This window comes from Bos mutus, chromosome 8 (assembly GCF_027580195.1).
Source record: "Bos mutus isolate GX-2022 chromosome 8, NWIPB_WYAK_1.1, whole genome shotgun sequence".
Classification (NCBI taxonomy): domain Eukaryota; kingdom Metazoa; phylum Chordata; class Mammalia; order Artiodactyla; family Bovidae; genus Bos; species Bos mutus.
Genome location: NC_091624.1, coordinates 45662229 through 45680192, shown reverse-complemented (window position 1 = coordinate 45680192; position 17964 = coordinate 45662229).

Genomic DNA, 17964 nt, shown 5'->3' with positions numbered 1-17964 from the left:
TTCCCTGGTGGTGCAGTGGTTATGATTCTGAGCTTCCAGTGCAAGGGGCATGGGTTCAATCCTTGGTTGGAGGACTAAGATCCCACATGCTATGTGGTGTAACGAAAAAGGTATGTAAAAAAAATCTACCTACCATGGAGTTGAAATGGTAGGCAAAAACCATTTTCATGGAGATGAAAATAATTTAAAATGTCACAAACATGCATTGAGTGACTTCTCTGTGTCTGGACCTATGCTGACCACTGCAGGGTAAAGAGATGAACTAAACACAGCCCTGGTGTCCAGGAAATCCACCTCTGATGCAATGGGAAAAAATGTATGAAAACATTTTGTCGATGCAAAAGACTACGTAATGTTAGCTATTATTAGTATTAATGGAGATAATAATACTTACCCTACTTATGCTGCTTGGTTATTATTAAGCTCAAATGAGATAAAGCATGTCAAAGCCATTTGAAAAGCTGAAAAGTACTGACGTAAGAACTTATTATTAGTATGATTATTGCCATTACTGAGTGAATGATAATTGAGTCCGGTAGGGGGAAAAAACCTTGATTTAATTACAGGTATCAAGCCACAGAGGATCCTGGAGTTTAAATACAAAACTTGGGACTCTTTGTTGAATGTGCAAAGGGGATTCTCACTTGCTTTTTGTTCCGTAGGGGAGCTGCATCAAAAATTAAGTCTGTTAATACTTCTGCTATTTCAGACTATCTGATCCTAGAAGCAGGGATTTCTTTTCAGTTTATTGGCAACTCAGTGAAATGCATCCACCTGTGAGGTGGAATGTTCTATCTGATGGGCAGCCTGATAACGGCACTACCCTGCTGATTAGGATGTGGTCAGGTGGAAAAAATACAGGAGACCTATGTTCTGTGAGGTCCTCTCTCTGGGCACATGCTCAGCGGCAGTATTCCTGTCTGCAGAGCCCAAAGCATTCCGCTGAAACTCTGGGTGCTTGTGGTGGGCAAAGAAAGTTAGTCGCTCATTCATGTCTGACTCTTTGTGATCCCATGGACTGTAGCCTACCAGGCTCTTCAGTCTGTGGAATTCTCCAGGCAAGAGTACTAGAGTGGGTTGCCATTTCCTTCTCCAGGGGATCTTCCCAATCCAGGAATTGAACCCAGATCTCCTGCATTGCAGGCAGATTCTTTACCATTTGAGCCACCAGGGAAGCCCACGGTGGGCAAAGGAATTGGAAATCATCCAGCATATCACCCAGGCTCCTTTTGGTGAAGTCACTGGCCTGGAGAGGTGACGTGTCATATGTATTCTGCTTCAATTGTTGTTTAGTCACTAAGTCGTGTCCGACTCTGGGACCCCGACTGTAGCCCACTAGGCTCCTCTGTCCACCCTGCTCCAGACCACACTTCACATTGATGGAAAAAGAACATGCAAACTCAGTTTTCCTAACTCCCAGTCCAGTGTGCTTATATTTCATCTTAATGCACTGGAACAGCGGTCCCTAACCATTTTGATACCAGAGATCGATTTCATGGAAGACGATATTTCTACAGACTGAGAACGGAGATGGTTTCAGGATGAGTTCAAATGAATTACATTTACTGTGCACTTTATTTCTATTATTATTACATCAGTTCCACCTCAGATCATCAGGCATTAGATCCAGGAGGTTGGGGACCACTGCACTAGAGGATGTGTGTTTTCCCTTTTTGCTCTGAATAACAAACATAGCAACAGGGAGATGGTTCTCATTGCAGTTGTTATTGGGATGTCTTGCATGTCTGTTGGTGGTGGTGGTGGTGTTCATTCACTTAGTTGTGTCCTGCTGTTTTGCAACCCTGTGACTGTACCCCACCAGGCTCCTCTGTCCATAGGATTCTCCAGGCAAGAATACTGGAGTGGGTTACCAATTCCTCCTCCAGGGAATCTTCCCAACCCAGAGATCAAACCTACGCCTCTTGCATTGGCAGGTGCATTCTTTACCACTGAGACACCTGAGAAGACCTTTCAGTCTCCCATAGGATCATTTAATTCTGACAATTGATTCTTTTCCAGGGAGGCTGGGTCTACTTCTTCAAGGACCCTTCACTATCATTCCTTTTGGTCTTTTGTTATTGCTTTTCAGCTCTGATGCCTCTTATCCTTTCACTGCCAAGCTTGCTTCCATTTTGTTTTGAAGGATGGTGATGATTCATTTGGGAGAATAATATCGTCTCTTTACCAATGCGTGGAGGAATGCATGCTGAATTGAGAATAATTGGATGCCACTTGACTTGGGTCTCTGACCTGGACCTCAGATTGGTATCCATGGTGCATTTACAGTCATACTTTCTCATCCTGAAGCTCACAGCAGGAAGTGAGCATCTCAAGGGACAGAATGCATCTCAAGGGCAGGCATGCCTGTACTGCTCGAGCCTTCTCAAAGCATCTTGAGTCTAGTAGGAGTCAATACAGAGTGGCCTGATTCCTGCTGCTCGAACTTGATTTTCTTCCTTTAATTGGAAGATGTTTGTCTTAGCAGCAGCTATTAGAAGTCCTCTGAGAATGTCTGAGCTCCTTCCCTTAGGAGGAAAATGCCTTCTTAGTTCATGTAGGGTAGGAACTGAGCCTCCAGGACCTCAATGAGCTGTTGGTGCTGAGGTTTCTGAAGGAGAAAGATACTTTGCATTACAAGGGGGAAAATACTTTGGTGGAGAATGGGGGAAATTCAGGAGGGAGGAGGTGAAGAATAGACAGAGAGAGAGAGAGAGAGAGAGAGAGAAACTCAGTAGACAGGATGAGCGTGTTGGAAGAATGCTGTGTCCTTGATGTGATGACTTCTACCCAGATCCCAAAATTGTAGAAGCTTGGAGTGACTGACCCTCCTGTTGACCCTGGTGAAAGGCTGGTTCCACCTGTAGGTAGATAGGAAGGCAGTTCTCACAAATTTGTAGCTCGGTGATCTCACAAAAATCTGTGGAGGAATAGGGATAGGAAACTGGACTCCTCCAGACCTTGGAAACTGACATCTGATGTATGGGGTGTAGGAATTCAAGTAGTTTAAGTTTAGAATGCAAGAGGCAGAAGGCTCTCAGTTGCCTGCTAGCTTATACTCATATTGAGCTGGGCACAAAGTCATGTATTGACTCTTCTAGGATTTTTTGTTTCTGTAGAAAGGGATATGGCAAAATTTCAAGAGGACACTGTTAATACCACTTTGGGTCACCTCCTCCAGGAGTCTACATAAGTTCCCATGATGCCTGGTCATTAAGCAGACTTTAAGCACTTGAACCCTTGCCTTCCTCCTTCTTGCCCTCTATCTCAATATATACAGGTGTTGCTACCACTGGCTATAAGACATTTGTGGAATTTTAGTCCTTTTTTTTTAAAGTCTTCTATATTTATGCAACAATTTACTATTTCTTTTATTTATTCATTCATTCATTTATTTATTTGGCTGCGTTGAGTCTTAGTTGCATCATGTGGGTCTTGGGTGCACAGACTCGACTTGTGGTGCAGACACATGGGCACAGTAGTTGCTGCAAGCTGACTAAGTTGCTCCTCAGCATGTGGGATCTTGGTTCCCCAACCAGGGATTGAACCCATGTCCCCTGCCTTGCAAGGTGGATTCTTAACCACTGGACCATCAGGGAAGTCCCGGGGGAATCTTAATCTTGCTTGTGTCCTAAGAAACTCATTTGCTGTAAATACTACCACCTCCTCTTCCATTGACAGCTGTGGTGCCTGACTGGCAGTGGATCTTGCAAACCTGAAAAGGGGTCACTAGAGCTTAGGGTGCAGGCTCAATTTCCTCACCTGCATGATCCGAAAGAGGAGACAGCCAACCAAACCCATGTGCATAATTTAAGAATGAACAGATGAAGGTTTCTGAGTTTCTCAAATTATCTTTTCAAAGAGCACCTCAACAGGCTTTCCTGTGCCCTTGCAGCTGTGCACCTGGCAACAGTTGCTTACAGGGATACAAGAGTGTAAGAAGTGGATCAGTATTTTTTTTCAATGTGCCTTACCCACAGCTGCTCATATATTTAGTTTCTTCTAATAAGCGACTGAACTGAACTTAATGTGCTTTCTCCCAGACTTAACCAGAGAAGGAGTTTTGTGAACCATAAGGAAGTATACATTAAAATTAACAATGAAAGTTTTCAATTTAAAAATGACCTTAAATAAATCTTGGATTAATAGAGAAATCAGAACTGCAATAATATACTACTTAGGAATGAACCAACGATGAGAATACTACATATGGAACTTATGCCAATGTTAATCTCAAGGGAAATGTCACTGTATTCAGTGCTTTCAGAAATAAATAATACAAATGGAGAAGAATGAAACTGAAAATGCATGAATTTAGAAAATATACACGTGATGAAAGCAAGATGAAAAATTTGAAAGTTAACATTATTAAATTAGAATGCCTAAATATAACAGGTTAATAAATCTAATAGATATTTGGATTAATAAATCTAATAGATATTTCTATTAGTAAGATAAAACAAACTCTGGCCAATTTAGATGACCAATGTCATGAAAATATAACCATTTAATATGAGAAATAAGAAAAAATAATATCCCCTAGAGAAAGAGGTGATTTAAAGAGTAAAAGAAATATTATGGAAAATTTGGTTTTGGTAATTCTGAAAAATTTGCATAAATGAATGATTTTCTTATACCTATGAATCACCAAGTTGACTCTTGAAGTACACAACCATAATCGAACAGTAGGCATAAGATAATTAAAAAAAAAGTTTAAAGAATTACTTCTTTAAAAGGTCATGATTTGTATAGCTCTATTATATTCTTTAAAGTACTAAAGGAAACCCATTTTTTGAAACCATTAAAAAATGGACAGATTTGATTACATAAACCCTAAAAATTTATTATGGCACAAAATATAAATAAGGTTCAGAGTAAAATGGTAAATGAAGAGAAAGGTTATCGTTCTTTGTATGATAAGAACTCTTAGTCATTAAGAAGAAAAGTCACCTAATATGGGTAGAGCTTAAGAGCGAGTGAAAGAAAAGGAGATACAATTTGTCAGTAATATGCAAAAATAGGGTTTCCCAGGTGGCCCAGTGGTAAAGTATCTGCCTATTAATGCAGGAGATGTGGGTTTGATCCCTGGGTCAGGAAGATCCTCTGAAGAAGGAAATGGCAACCCATACCAGTATTGCCTGGAAAACCCAATGGACAGAGGAGCCTGGTCGGCTACAGTCCATGGAGTCACAAAGAGTTGGACACGACTGAGCAACTGAGCACACACACACACATGCAGAAAGAGACATACTTTTATTAGGAGTTAGGAAAAAATTAAACCATATTGAAATACTATATTTTACCCATCAGACTGACAAAGGGAAAGGCATTTAAATAATTAAAATGTCCTTTACTAATAGGAAAGTGGGAGATTCACACATAATTGTTGGGGTTATAGATAATTATAACTCTTTAGAAAGTAATTGGCATTCTTTCTTAAAAATAGAAAATATGCTTACCTGTTGATCAAAAAGCTAGTTCTAGGAAGCTATTTCTCAGAAATAGTTACTAGTTTTTAAAAGTAAATGAAAAAAAAATGAAAATAAAAATAAATGGATAAGGGCATTTGTTGCCCGAAAATACCAAATGTTCTGGAAATAATACAAATGCTCAACATAGGGGGATTATTTTATACATCACAAAGGTAGTAGTACCCAATTAATTTCTCAGGCTCAAGTCTCTGGCACCATCCTTTATCTCAGTTTTCATGTATGCACCATATCCAATCCATCAGCAAATTCTGTTTTGTTTATTTGCTAAGTTGTATCTGATTCTTTGTGTCCCCATGGACTGTAGCCTGCCAGTCTCCTCTGTCCATTGGATTTCCCAGGCAAGAATACAGGAGTGGGTTGCCAGTTCTTTCTCCAGGGAATCTTCCCTATCCCTGGGTATAGGGAAGATCCCCTGAATCCATGTCTCCTACATTAGCAGGCAGGTTCTTTACCGCTGAGCCATGAGGGAAGCCAGCTTCTGTTTTCTTGAATGTGCCTCTCCACTTCCATGGCTACTCTGTGGTCCGAACTCCTATATTTCTAACCTAAGACTTAAAAGTCTTCCACGTGGTACTCCTGTTTCCACTTTGCCTACCCAGTCATCTTTCATGTGTGCAGATGCCAGAGTGAGGAATTAAAAATGTAAAATAAGTGCCACCCTCTTGCTCAAAACTCTGTAGCATCTGTCTTCCCATTGCACTTACAAAGATATTTGCAATCTGTCCACAGCTTAAAAATGTTCCTTGATCCTGTGCTTGGCCATTATTCAACTCACCTCCTACTCTTCTTCCCCTTGCTCACTTCTCTGCCAGGAATGACTTCTTGCTATTCCTTGAACATGTCTAAGGACCATTGAATTTGATGTTCCATCTGCTTGGAGGTCCTTCACCCCGGAGTTATTGTCATACTCTCGCCTTCATTTCCTTTACATCTTTGTTTGATTTTGCCATGCCCGGATCATCCTATTAAAAATAGCAACTCTTGGGATTTCCCAAGAGTTGGTCCTCTGAGCTTCCAGTGCTGGGGCTGCAGGTTAGATCCCTGGTTGGGGAACTAAGATCCCATATGCCAGGTAGTGTGGCCAAAACGTATAAAACCTGTAACTCCTCTCTGATCCTATTTACATTACATATTTTGAGAAAATACAAGTCCCCAATCACGGAAAGCATTAAAATACAGTATAGTTTATTTTTTATTGAAGTATATTTGATTTATAATATTAGTTTCAAGTGTACAGTATAGTGATTTGGTAGTTTTACAGATTATACTCCATTCAAAGCTATTAGAAGACAATGGCTATAATTTCTTGTGCTATACAATATATCCTTATTGCTTATCGATTTTAACATAATAGTTTGTATCTCTTAATCCCTGTACCCCTAACTTGTCCTTCTCCCTTTCCCTCTTCCTACTAGTAACCACTGATTTGTTTTCTGTATCTGCAGGTCTATTTCTTCTTTACTATCTAGATTTGTTTGTTTTATTTTGTAGATTCCACATGTGATATCATACAGTTTTTGTCTTTCATTATCTGACTTATTTCACTAAGCACAATATTCTCTAGTCTCTGTCTGACTTATTTCATTAAATATAACTAAACATAATATTTATGTATGTAAAAATCTTTATTCATTTGTCTGTTGATGGGCACTTGGGTTTCTTCCATGTCTTGGCTATTGTAAATAGTGCTGCTATGAATATTGTGGTGCATGTATCTTTTTGAATTAGTGTTTTCATTTTTTTACAACAGGAGTGAAATTGCTGGGTCATATGGGGATTCCCTGGTAGCTCAGTTGGTAAAGAATCTGCCTGCAATGCAGGAGACCTGGGTTCAACTCCTGGGTTGGGAAGATCCCCTGGAGAAAAAATGGCAGCCCATTCCAATATTCTTGCTTGGGAAATCCCATGGACAGAGAAGCCTGTCAGGCTACAGTCAATGGGGTCTCAAGAGTTGGTCATGAATTAATGACTAAACTGCCACTACTGTGGTAGTTCTATTTTTAGTTTTTTTGAGGAACTTCCATACTGTTTTCCATAGTGGCTGCACAAATTTACATTCCCACCAACACATAAAGAGATATAATACTTATCTTTCACAAACTAATCCGAAAAACTGAAGGGATGAAACACTCCCAAATTCACTCTCCAAGACTGCTATTACCCTGATACCAAAACCAAAAAAAAGATACTACAAAAAAAGAAAATTACAGGCCAATATCTTTAATGAATTAATATAAATGCAAAAGTACTTAACAAAGTATTAATGAACTGAAGCCAACGGTATATAAACAGGATCATATGCCATGATCAAGGAGTATTTATTCCAGGGATGCAAGGATGGTTTAATATTTGCAATTCAATCAGTGTGATACACTGCATTAACAAAAGGAAAGGAAAAATCACATGATCATCCCAATAGACACAGAAAAAGCATTTGACAAAATTCAACATCCATTTATGATAAAAACTCTCATCTAAGTGGGTGTGGAGGAAACATATCTCAACATAATAAAGGCTATTCATGACAGATCAACAGGCAACATCATAATGGTGAAATGTAATTTCAGTCATTGATAAATCCTCTCAAACAGCTCTCAAAGGGGGATGCCGATGTATTTCCCACACCAATTTAAGTGCTTGACCATCAAATTCTTTGTACAAATTAGTCATTTAATTTTCACTGTGACTCTTTTTATTTGTATTTCTAATTTCAGTTCAGTTCAGTCGCTCAGTTATCTCTGACTCTTTGCGACCCCTTGGACAGCAGCACACAAAGCCTCCCTGTCCATCAACCAACTCCCGGAGTTTACTCAAACTTATGTCCATTGAGTCGGTGATGCCATCCAACCATCTCATCCTCTGTTGTCCCCTTCTCCTCCTGCTTTCAATCTTTCCAAGCATCAGGGTCTTTTCAAATGAGTCAGTTCTTCGCATCACGTGGCCGAAGTATTGGAGTTTCAGCTCCAGCATCAGTCCTGCCAATGAATATTCAGGACTGATTTCCTTTAGGATTGACTGGTTTGATCTCTTTGAAGTCCAAGGGACTCTCAAGAGTCTTCTCCAACACCACAATTCCCAGGTGGCAAAGAAATTGCCTGCCAATGCGGGAGGCATGAGATGCAGGTTTGATCTCTGGGTTGGGAAGATCCCCTGGAGCAGGGCATGGCAACTCACTCCAATATTTTTGCCTGGAGAATTATATGGACAGAGGAGCCTGGTGGTCTACAGTCTATGGAGTCACAAAGAGTTGGACACAACCGAAGTGACTTAGGATGCACACACAATCCAAGGATAAGTGAAGTTGAAAACTTGCTCCTAATTTCCTTCGGTGTAAGTGGGGGAGGCAGGATTTGAACTCTGGCAGTGGGACTTGGCACCAACAGGCTATACGACCTCATAGGGCACTAGGCGTTTCTTTCTTGCTTGCTTTTTGCACTGTCTCACAAAGCAAAGTCTTCAATCTCAAGTCTCACTCTTTCAAAATTTCACAAAACTTCTTCCCCAAACCTAACCCACAATGGCTAGTGATGCTCATACTATCTCCTCCATTTGTCCTGGGTCTCTTCCTCCTGGCTGTGTTCTGTGTAAAGCAGTGTGGAATCTTGGCTTCCTGAGCTCTGTATCACTAGCCACTTTATCCTCTTTTGCACACACACAAAACATCCGAAATGGCAGCCTGGGCATGCCACTCCTTCCTACAGTGGGGCAGGATCGGGGGTCAGAGACTGGAGACATGATCTTCATGCCATCTATTTTCAAGCTCTTAGGAGATGCCTCTGTAGTGCTTTGGAACTGAACATGCGCTTGCTGAACCACTCTATGTGGAAATGACTTCATCTCTATTTCTTTCTTTTTTATTAGTAAAAAATTTTTTTGATTGATGGGGGCCATTTTTATAGTCATTATTGAATTTGTTACAATACTGCTTCTGTTTTATGGGGTTTTTTGGCCACGAAGCATGTGGGATCTCAGCTGTCCTACCAGAGATGGAACCAGCATTCCCTGCATTGAAAAGTGAAGTCCCAGCTACTAGACCTCCAGGGTAGTCCCTTCATCTCTGTTTCCACAGAACATATTACAGATTCCATTCATTTCACCCCAGTATTTAACAACACAAAGCGATTGGTAGTTTGCTGTCCTGAGCAAGCTACTTTCCCATTGCATCTTAGTTTCTTCCTCTGTTAAATGAGGGAAATAATATATCTATTTTAAGTTCATTGCAGGCATCAAATAACAAAAGATACCTAGTAATACCTGATACATAGATGATGCTCATTAGACATGAGCTGCTTTTGAATTTGAATCTGAAAGCAAAGTATCTATCTTTCCACATACTTGTAATGCCTTGTCATTGTATGTACTATATTCCTGAGGAAATCACTGGAATAGAAGTCTAAATTTCACAGCAAAGGAAATGATTTGATCAGATTTCATGGCATATAAAAAACAAAAGAAGCAAACAAACAAAGTATATGTAAGCATGCTTCTAACCCTCCCATGACTTCCAGGCTACACTTCTAAATGTAGTCTGTGGAGCCCTTTGAACACTGGATGCCAATGCAAGGCATGAAGGATGTAGAAATGGACCAAGATAGGGGATCTGGGTTCTCGTCCCACCTGCCTGTAACTCCTGGAGGAGGAAATGGCAACCCACTCCAGTATTTTTGCGTAGCAAATCCCATAGACAGATGAGCCTGGCGGGCTACAATCCAGGGGGTGGCAAAGAATCAGACACAACTGAGCATGCATGCATGCCTCTAACTAGCCATGTGATCCTACTCAAGACATTTACTCTTCTTAGGACTCAGGGTTTTTTTTTTTTTTTTTTGTCTCATATATGAGAAATACCCATAAAACAAACAGTCAAAAAACAATAGAAACCTCAGCTTGCTTTATAGGGTGGCTAGGTCAAGAAAGATAACCTATAGGAAAGTATTTTGTCTATCATAAAATATGAGAGATTGTTATAGTAATTTTACAGTTTTCCTTTCAGTTCAAAACAAAGTACAACTGTAAGCAACCATTTCTGCCAGTGTTGGCTTGACAGCAGCTTCCATGGCTTCTTTGGGGGTGCTGCTCTGCAGTAGCTGCATCAGCATCTGGGTTAGGAAGGGCATGGTCCACAACTGTGTCTTGAACTCAGCTGACCTCCAAAGGTCATTTGATTGCTCCTTCTGCCTCTGATAGGACTCAGCGTCCTGTCCCCCTGGGCAGGCAGGGGGACAATGCCTGTTGGCCATGGAGTGATCTCTGTCTCTCTTTCTCTCATATCTATCTTTTTTTTTTTTTTTTTACTGTGGTGGAGCTTTTTGATTCAAATTCCTCATTTTGCTGCAAAAGCTAGATTTATTCATTGTCGTAAAATAGGAATATTCCAGAATGGCCACTTGCCATACAAATAAAGACATAGATCTCTCTATTATATGTTTTCAGATCTTTCTATCAATTATTAAAATTTTTTGTTTAATCCATTCATTGCATCCTACGTGCTAGAGTTTACCCTTTATGCCTATCTTTGGGCCCAATCTGGCAGGAGAACTATGGCCTGCATCCAAGGAAGTTTCATTCAACTTGTTCTCAGACAAATAATGGTCTAAATTTGGAACCCCACAAGGTTTCGAGAATGTCTTTCACACTTAGGATGATTATCTGAACTAAGTCCAAACCTTCATGCTTGAAGACTCAGCTATTGTTAATTATAGCTCCTCTTCACTGCTGGTCAGTTACCTGGCTCTTTTCCTTTTGCTTGGGAAATGACCTTGTACCAATTTCCTGGATTGTTTAGAATGAGCTTACATGGCAGACGCTGATGGTTGATGAGTGAACCAAAGAAAGTTGATAGCATTCAGCTTGGCTTCCTCTGGCGCAGGGCCCAAAGCTTTGCATGAACTCAAATGCAATTCACCTGAAGAACAGCTTTCTCTAATAATTGTTTATGGTACAGTCTAAACCACAAAAGCCTTATGAGAACTCTGGGCCAGAAAGTACAGGAATAGGCGTGGCCAAGAGAGCAGTGGGGATGGGGTAGTTGATTATAGGTTACAACCCACCTCCCTCATCATGGATGGAGTTTTCGTCTAGCAGCTTGATTTTATTATCTCTACACTGAATTCTAGTTGGGGACTTGAGAAAGAGCTTTTATTTAATTCTTGGCTTAAAAAAATAATGGCAATATGTTCTTTTAAAAGAAAAAAACAACAGAACAGGTTTTGCAAGGGCAGGATTTTCGGTTCTGATGTTTCCCACACTATCAGGTCTTGGCAAGAGCAGCCCATGGCTATTTAGGGTGAAAAAGGTAAAAATAATATAGTTGAGTGAAACTTAGAGTTTACATGTCTTTTCAACAATCATTGATTGCATACGTAATCTCTGCTAGGTGATGTGCTAAGCGAGCAAAGACATATAGCAAAGTCCTTCCTTTCAAGTGGCTTACAGCTTAGAAGAGAGAGACCAACCCCCATGTAAACAGATGTAATGACCCACTGTTTATGCTACCATCTCTGCAGGGGAGAGGAAGGAGGAGATAACTCTGGTGTGTTGAGGGTAGGACGAAAATATTGTAAGATATTCAAGCTTGAAGGGCCTTACATTTTTATATAGTCTTACATATTGTTGTTGATTTACTTACTCAGTTGTGTCCAACTCTTGGGGCCCCATGGACTGTAGCCCACCAGGCTCCTCTGTCCATGGGATTTCCCAGGCAAGAATACTGGAGTGGGTTGCCATTTCCTTCCTGACCCAGGGATTGAACCTGTGTCTCCTGCATCTCCTACATTGGAGGTGGATTCTTTACCACTGAGCCACCGGGAAGCCCCTTAATCATACATACTCAATTTAAAGACAAAAGAACTTCATCCCAGATGTGAAGTGACTTACCTGAGGTCCTGCAGCTAGGTGAGCAGTGCAGTGGGTCTGGGATGTTACTCTTTCATTTCTCAAGGCCGTAGTGTTCCTCCCTGCCCCCTCCCCAACAGTAACTTGCATCCTCAGGAAGCGACCTAAGCACTCTGATGGGGTGCTGGACTGTGCTTGTGAAGACTCTGCTTCTCCCTTGTTCTGCACGCAGGGCTGTTTTAAGGTCAACCCTGCCTCCAGCCCTTGCTCTCTGTCTTTGGCACTTTCCTTCAGTGATGACTAGTGCTTTGGTGCTCGGAGTCTCTCCAGGGATCAGATATTCTCACTTACTCTGCGGTGTTAATGATTTTATTTGGTAATCTCCCTCAGAAGGTAGCATTTTAGGAGGAAGTGTTAGAAAGAGCAGTTAAGACTTAACTTTCAGGCATTTAGCACGGATATATTTGGGGCAAGGGAAGGGGGTGTACCTGTGTCCTCCCAACCGTACTCCACCAAGGACTACTCAGTAGCTATAGTTGTGGGGACAGTGGAATTGCTGGGGGAGACCTCAGCTCTGTGTCAGAACCATTCCTTAACTTCTAGAAGTGCACTGGAAGCCTGTATCATGGTTCACAGCTAAAATTAGGAAGAGGAGCTATTGGTGTTTCATAGGAGAAGAACCAGAGAATTGAAGGTCAAAGTCATAATGCTGATATGGGACGTTCGTGCACATATTGCCTGATCAAGTCATAGCTTCCTTCTTACCAGCCTCTGGCTCAGGGCAGATGCTCACAGGTGCTGTGAGAGGGGTGAGACCTGAGAACCAGAGCTGGAGGCAGAGGCTCTGTGCGACTGTGTATGTTCTTTACCCTCTGGGCTCCTGGTTCTGCCCCATCTTTCTGCCTGAGTTGGTTTCGAGAAGAAATACAAAGTACTGCCTCCATTCCCATATTTGACAAACACTTTATGTTGTGGGTCTTCCCCAGTGGCTCAGCGGTAAAGAATCTGCCTGCAATGTAGGAGACAGGGATTCGATCCCTGGGTCGGGAAGATCCCCTGGAATAGGAAATGGCAACCCACTCCAGTATTTTTTGCCTGGGAAATCCCATGGACAGAGGAGCCTGTGGGCTACAGTCCAAAGGGTCACAAAGAGTTGGACATGACTGAAGTGACCTAGCACTTCTTACTATTTTCTTACTTAATTCCTGGTTGCTTTTTTGGCTCTATGTGCAGAATATTGTTCCTGAGAAGGTGTGTGTGTGTATGTGTGTGTGTGTGAATATATCATATAGTATATAATAAAGTTCTGCAGTTTGATCCAGGCACCTAAGTTTGGTATTATTTGAATTATGAAAGCCTGAATCCCAGAGTATTTTAAACATTTTTCAAGTTACTTAAAGTCATAGAATATTTTTGAAAAATTCTAGAACTGTGGGTGAAAATAATATCACTGTGTCTATCTATCTGTCCATCCATCTTTCTATCTCTCTATATATCCATCTATAGATCTATCTATATATGTCTATTTATCTATCCATCTAGCTATCTTTTTATCTATTGAATTATCTAGCTATCATCTATCATCCTTATTAATCTATCTATCTATATCTTTTAAAATGTAATATCTGTGTATATTTTTTGGAATGGGTATAACAATTTAATTATTAACAATTAGATTAATAGTTAAATTGTTAATTATTTAATTATAATTATTATGTGTGTGTGTGTGTGTGTGTGTGTGCACGCTCAGTTGTGTCTGACTCTTTGCTACCCCATAGACTATAGCCTGTCAGGCTCCTCTGTCCATGGAATTTTCCAGACAAGAATACTGGAGGATAAAGGAAATACTGGAGAAGGAAATAGGAGGAAGGAAATATTTCCTTCTGCAGGGATCTTCCGACCCAGGGATTGAACTAGGGTCTCTTGCATCTCCCGCATTGGCAGGCAGATTCTTTACCACTGAGTCACCTGGGGTGCGACTTGCCTCTCTATAATGATGGGCACAGTCATGTCAGAACTGGAGGTAGTATGGAGTTTAATCTTTTTCAAAAGTTAATTGATTAATTTGGTTCATAGGGTCTTATGTGCGGCACGTGGGATCTGTGTTGGGTCATGTGGGATCTTTCCTTGTGGCGCCCAGACTCTCTAGTTGCGGCACATGGGTTCCAGATCCAGCTCAGTATTTGCAGCACATGGGCTGAGTTGCCCTGCGGCATGTGGAATCTTAGTTTCCCAACCAAGGATGGAACCTGTGTGTTCTGCGTTGCAAGGTGGATTCTTAACTACTGAATCACCAGGGAAGTTCCCTGGGGTTTAATCATTGTTTCTGATTCAGTTTCTTATTGGGTGATAGCAGTGTTTCCTAACACAGGGCAACTTTGTCCCCCAGGGAATATTTGGCAATGTCTGGAGACATTTTTCATTGTTTCCATTTTGATTAGGGTGAAGGGTGCTGTTAGCAGCTTGTGGCTGGAGATGAGAGATGCTGTTATAGTGTATGCAACAGCCCTCATACAATGAAGGACAGTGGAAAGCATTCTTAACATATAGATGACAAAACTTACACTGTTTGCCTTTTGCCATGGACTGACTCTGTTGAGTTTGGAGGTCAACATCTTGCTGCCAAGTACAATATAAACCTAGAAGAGGAAAATACATCCAGTCTCAGAAATAATGGTCCTTGGACACTTACAGAAATATTGGGACACTGATCAAATCATTTTAAAATAATAGGAGATATCTAAGATAAAATATTTCTCAATCCCATTACCTAATTAAATTGTCCCATACGTATTTAAAATATTCAGTTATTCAAATCCTAAGCTTACTAATAAATATTTCCTGATTCTAGAAAATGGCTGTATAGCACTAGAGAACTGACAAAACATATTCTAGAACCTTTCTCACAAGCCTGTTATTAAACAGACTATCTGAAACTGAAAAATTGGATCCCTTGGTAACTGGAACGGCTATAATCTGATTTAATGGAAAAGATAGAAATGGCAAGAAGAATAAATTGATGAAGGGGATTAATGGTGAAATAAATTCCCAGGGCATTTGCAGGAGTTGCTATTAATTCCCTACCCACTGTAGGTACTGAAACAATCTGGTGTCTGATATAAATGATCCTAGGGCTTGTGATTGCTTCAGTTTTCCTGGACAGAGTTACCCTGACTTTGCCAAGTTACCCTGAGTTTGCCAAGGCAGGAAAGTAGATCCAGAAAAAAATTGCATCAGAACAAAGGAAGGGGGAAGAAATGCTGTAAAAGTGTGTTTGGGGGGATTCCACATTAATTGGCTGGAAAAATCAATACCCCAGTTGCTGTATTAATAGGGTTTTGTTGTGCAGTGCCCTTGTATATGTGAAAGATTGGAGGCTTGACAAGGATGCAATAGGTGTACGCTCGAGCACATACATTTTGTAGAGGTTGGAGGTTTCTGCAAGAAGCTCAGGGAATTCATCCTCAGCAGAGCATCATGGGAGATATTAGACTGGGGGATTTGGGGTAATGTGCTCCTCCCCCAGGGCACATTGATATGGTGGCCAAGGAATTCTTCCTTTTGAAGACAAGGTCCATGAAGGTCATGGAAAGCCCCAAGCAGTAACTTGGTTTCTTTTTTATAAAAAATGTCAATTATTGTTTTTCTTAAGAAATAAAAATCCACAGAAAATGAAAAGAAAAACCCTATAACATTTTGAGAACTGTAATGAACACTATGTACTCATCACCTAGATTTTTCAGCTGCTAACCTCTTGCTAGTTCACCTCCATGTTGCTTTCTCTATATAAACACACTGCTTATGTGCCAAACCACTTAAAGGATTCATAGGTAGGCTGCAAACATCATGACACTTCCCTCCTCAGTACTTCAGCCTTCATGTTCCAGGAAAAAGAGAATTCTCATACATAGCCACACCATTAACACACCTAAGGAAATTAGCATGAATTTGATAAAATCATCCAACAAACAATCCCTACTCAAATATTCCCAATTGTTCCAACAATGACTTCTCTAATTTTTTGCCATTGCATTGCCTAATACGTCTTTTTGCAATGTCACTTCAGTCATGTCTCTTTGCGACCTCATGGACTGTAGCCTGCTAGGCTCCTCTGTCCATGGGATTCTCGAGGCAAAAATACTGGTGTGGGTTGCCAGGCCCTTCTCCATGGGATCTTCCCGACCCAGGGATCGAGCCCACAGCTCCTATGTTTCCTGCATTGGCAGGTGGGTTCTTTACCACTAGAGCCACCTGGGAAGCCCCAGTATCTATTTTTAGTTTCTTCTAATTTAAAAAAAAAATCACCAAATATTTCTCTGTTCTCCATGACACTGAAGTTTTTGAAGGGTCTGAAATTGGTCTGAAAGTTTCCTAGTGATTAGCATTAAGTTGGAGAAGGCAATGGCACCTCACTCCAGTACTCTTGCCTGGAAAATCCCATGGATGGAGGAGCCCGGTAGGCTGCAGTCCATGGGGTCACCAAGAGTTGGACACGACTGAGCAACTTCACTTTCACTTTTCACTTTCATGCATTGGAGAAGGAAATGGCAACCCACTCCAGTGTTCTTTCCTGGAGAATCCCAGGGATGGGGGAGCCTGGTGAGCTGCTGTCTATGGGGTCACACAGAGTCGGACACGACTGAAGCGACTTAGCAGCAGCAGCAGCAGCAGCAGCATCAAGTTGGACAAATAAGGCAAGAGCACTGGAAGCATAAAGTGTCAGCTGTCCCACTCCTGGGGATGCCAAGCTTGATCATTTGGATTAGGAGGTAACCACCAAATTTCTCCATTGAAAAGAAAATCCCCTTTCTCCCCTGGTGAGCCCTATACCAAGGTTACAGGATAAAAATCTCTGGAACTGATCAAGCCCCGTACAACTGTTGCCATGAGCCTCTGGCTCTAAACCGGCCAGTTCCCTGACTCCATATTAGGTAAAATACCCTATTATCCATCCTATGGCATCCTAACCAGTCAAGTAATGCCACCATTCCAGTAGAAATTTTCTCTGTCCTGAGGCTATAAAAATTGGCTGCAAGTCTGCGAAAGCTTTCAGCTCTCCTTTGAGCTGGCCCACTGTTCTAACAGCATCTCCCACTCTGATAAACTTTATTCTCCTCTCTCTGCCTCATGTCTGAAAATTCTTTTCTAACCCCACACATGGACTGTGACATCCTCCAAATAATAAGTAATTTGTGGGGTGATACCTTGAAGTTTTGTTTTCAACGTATATGGATGATCTTTCCCTGAATCAATTACTGCATTGGAAGGTTTTCTAATTTTACAGTTACTAGCAGGCATCTTTCTATAGAAAAAGATTTCCCATTTGTTCTTATTTCTCTCTACTCCTTTCTTCTCCTCTTCCCCATCCTATCCCTGCTCACCCTCTCTATTTTGCATGAATCAACTTTACTTTATGAATTTTTTCAATGTTGTAATTTACCACATTTGTTGTTCCACCCCAATCTTGGACAAAGAGAGCCCCTCAAGACAGTGTTCTTTTTGACCTGTATCCATCTGTCTTTGAGTGCTTGCCCCCTTTTCAGCTCAAGATGTGTTAGGTTCATCTTGTTCTTTCCTTGTCTAAGCCTGGAGTCAGTGTTTCTCAATGAATTCTGGTTCCTATTAGTGGGGTGTGGCATTT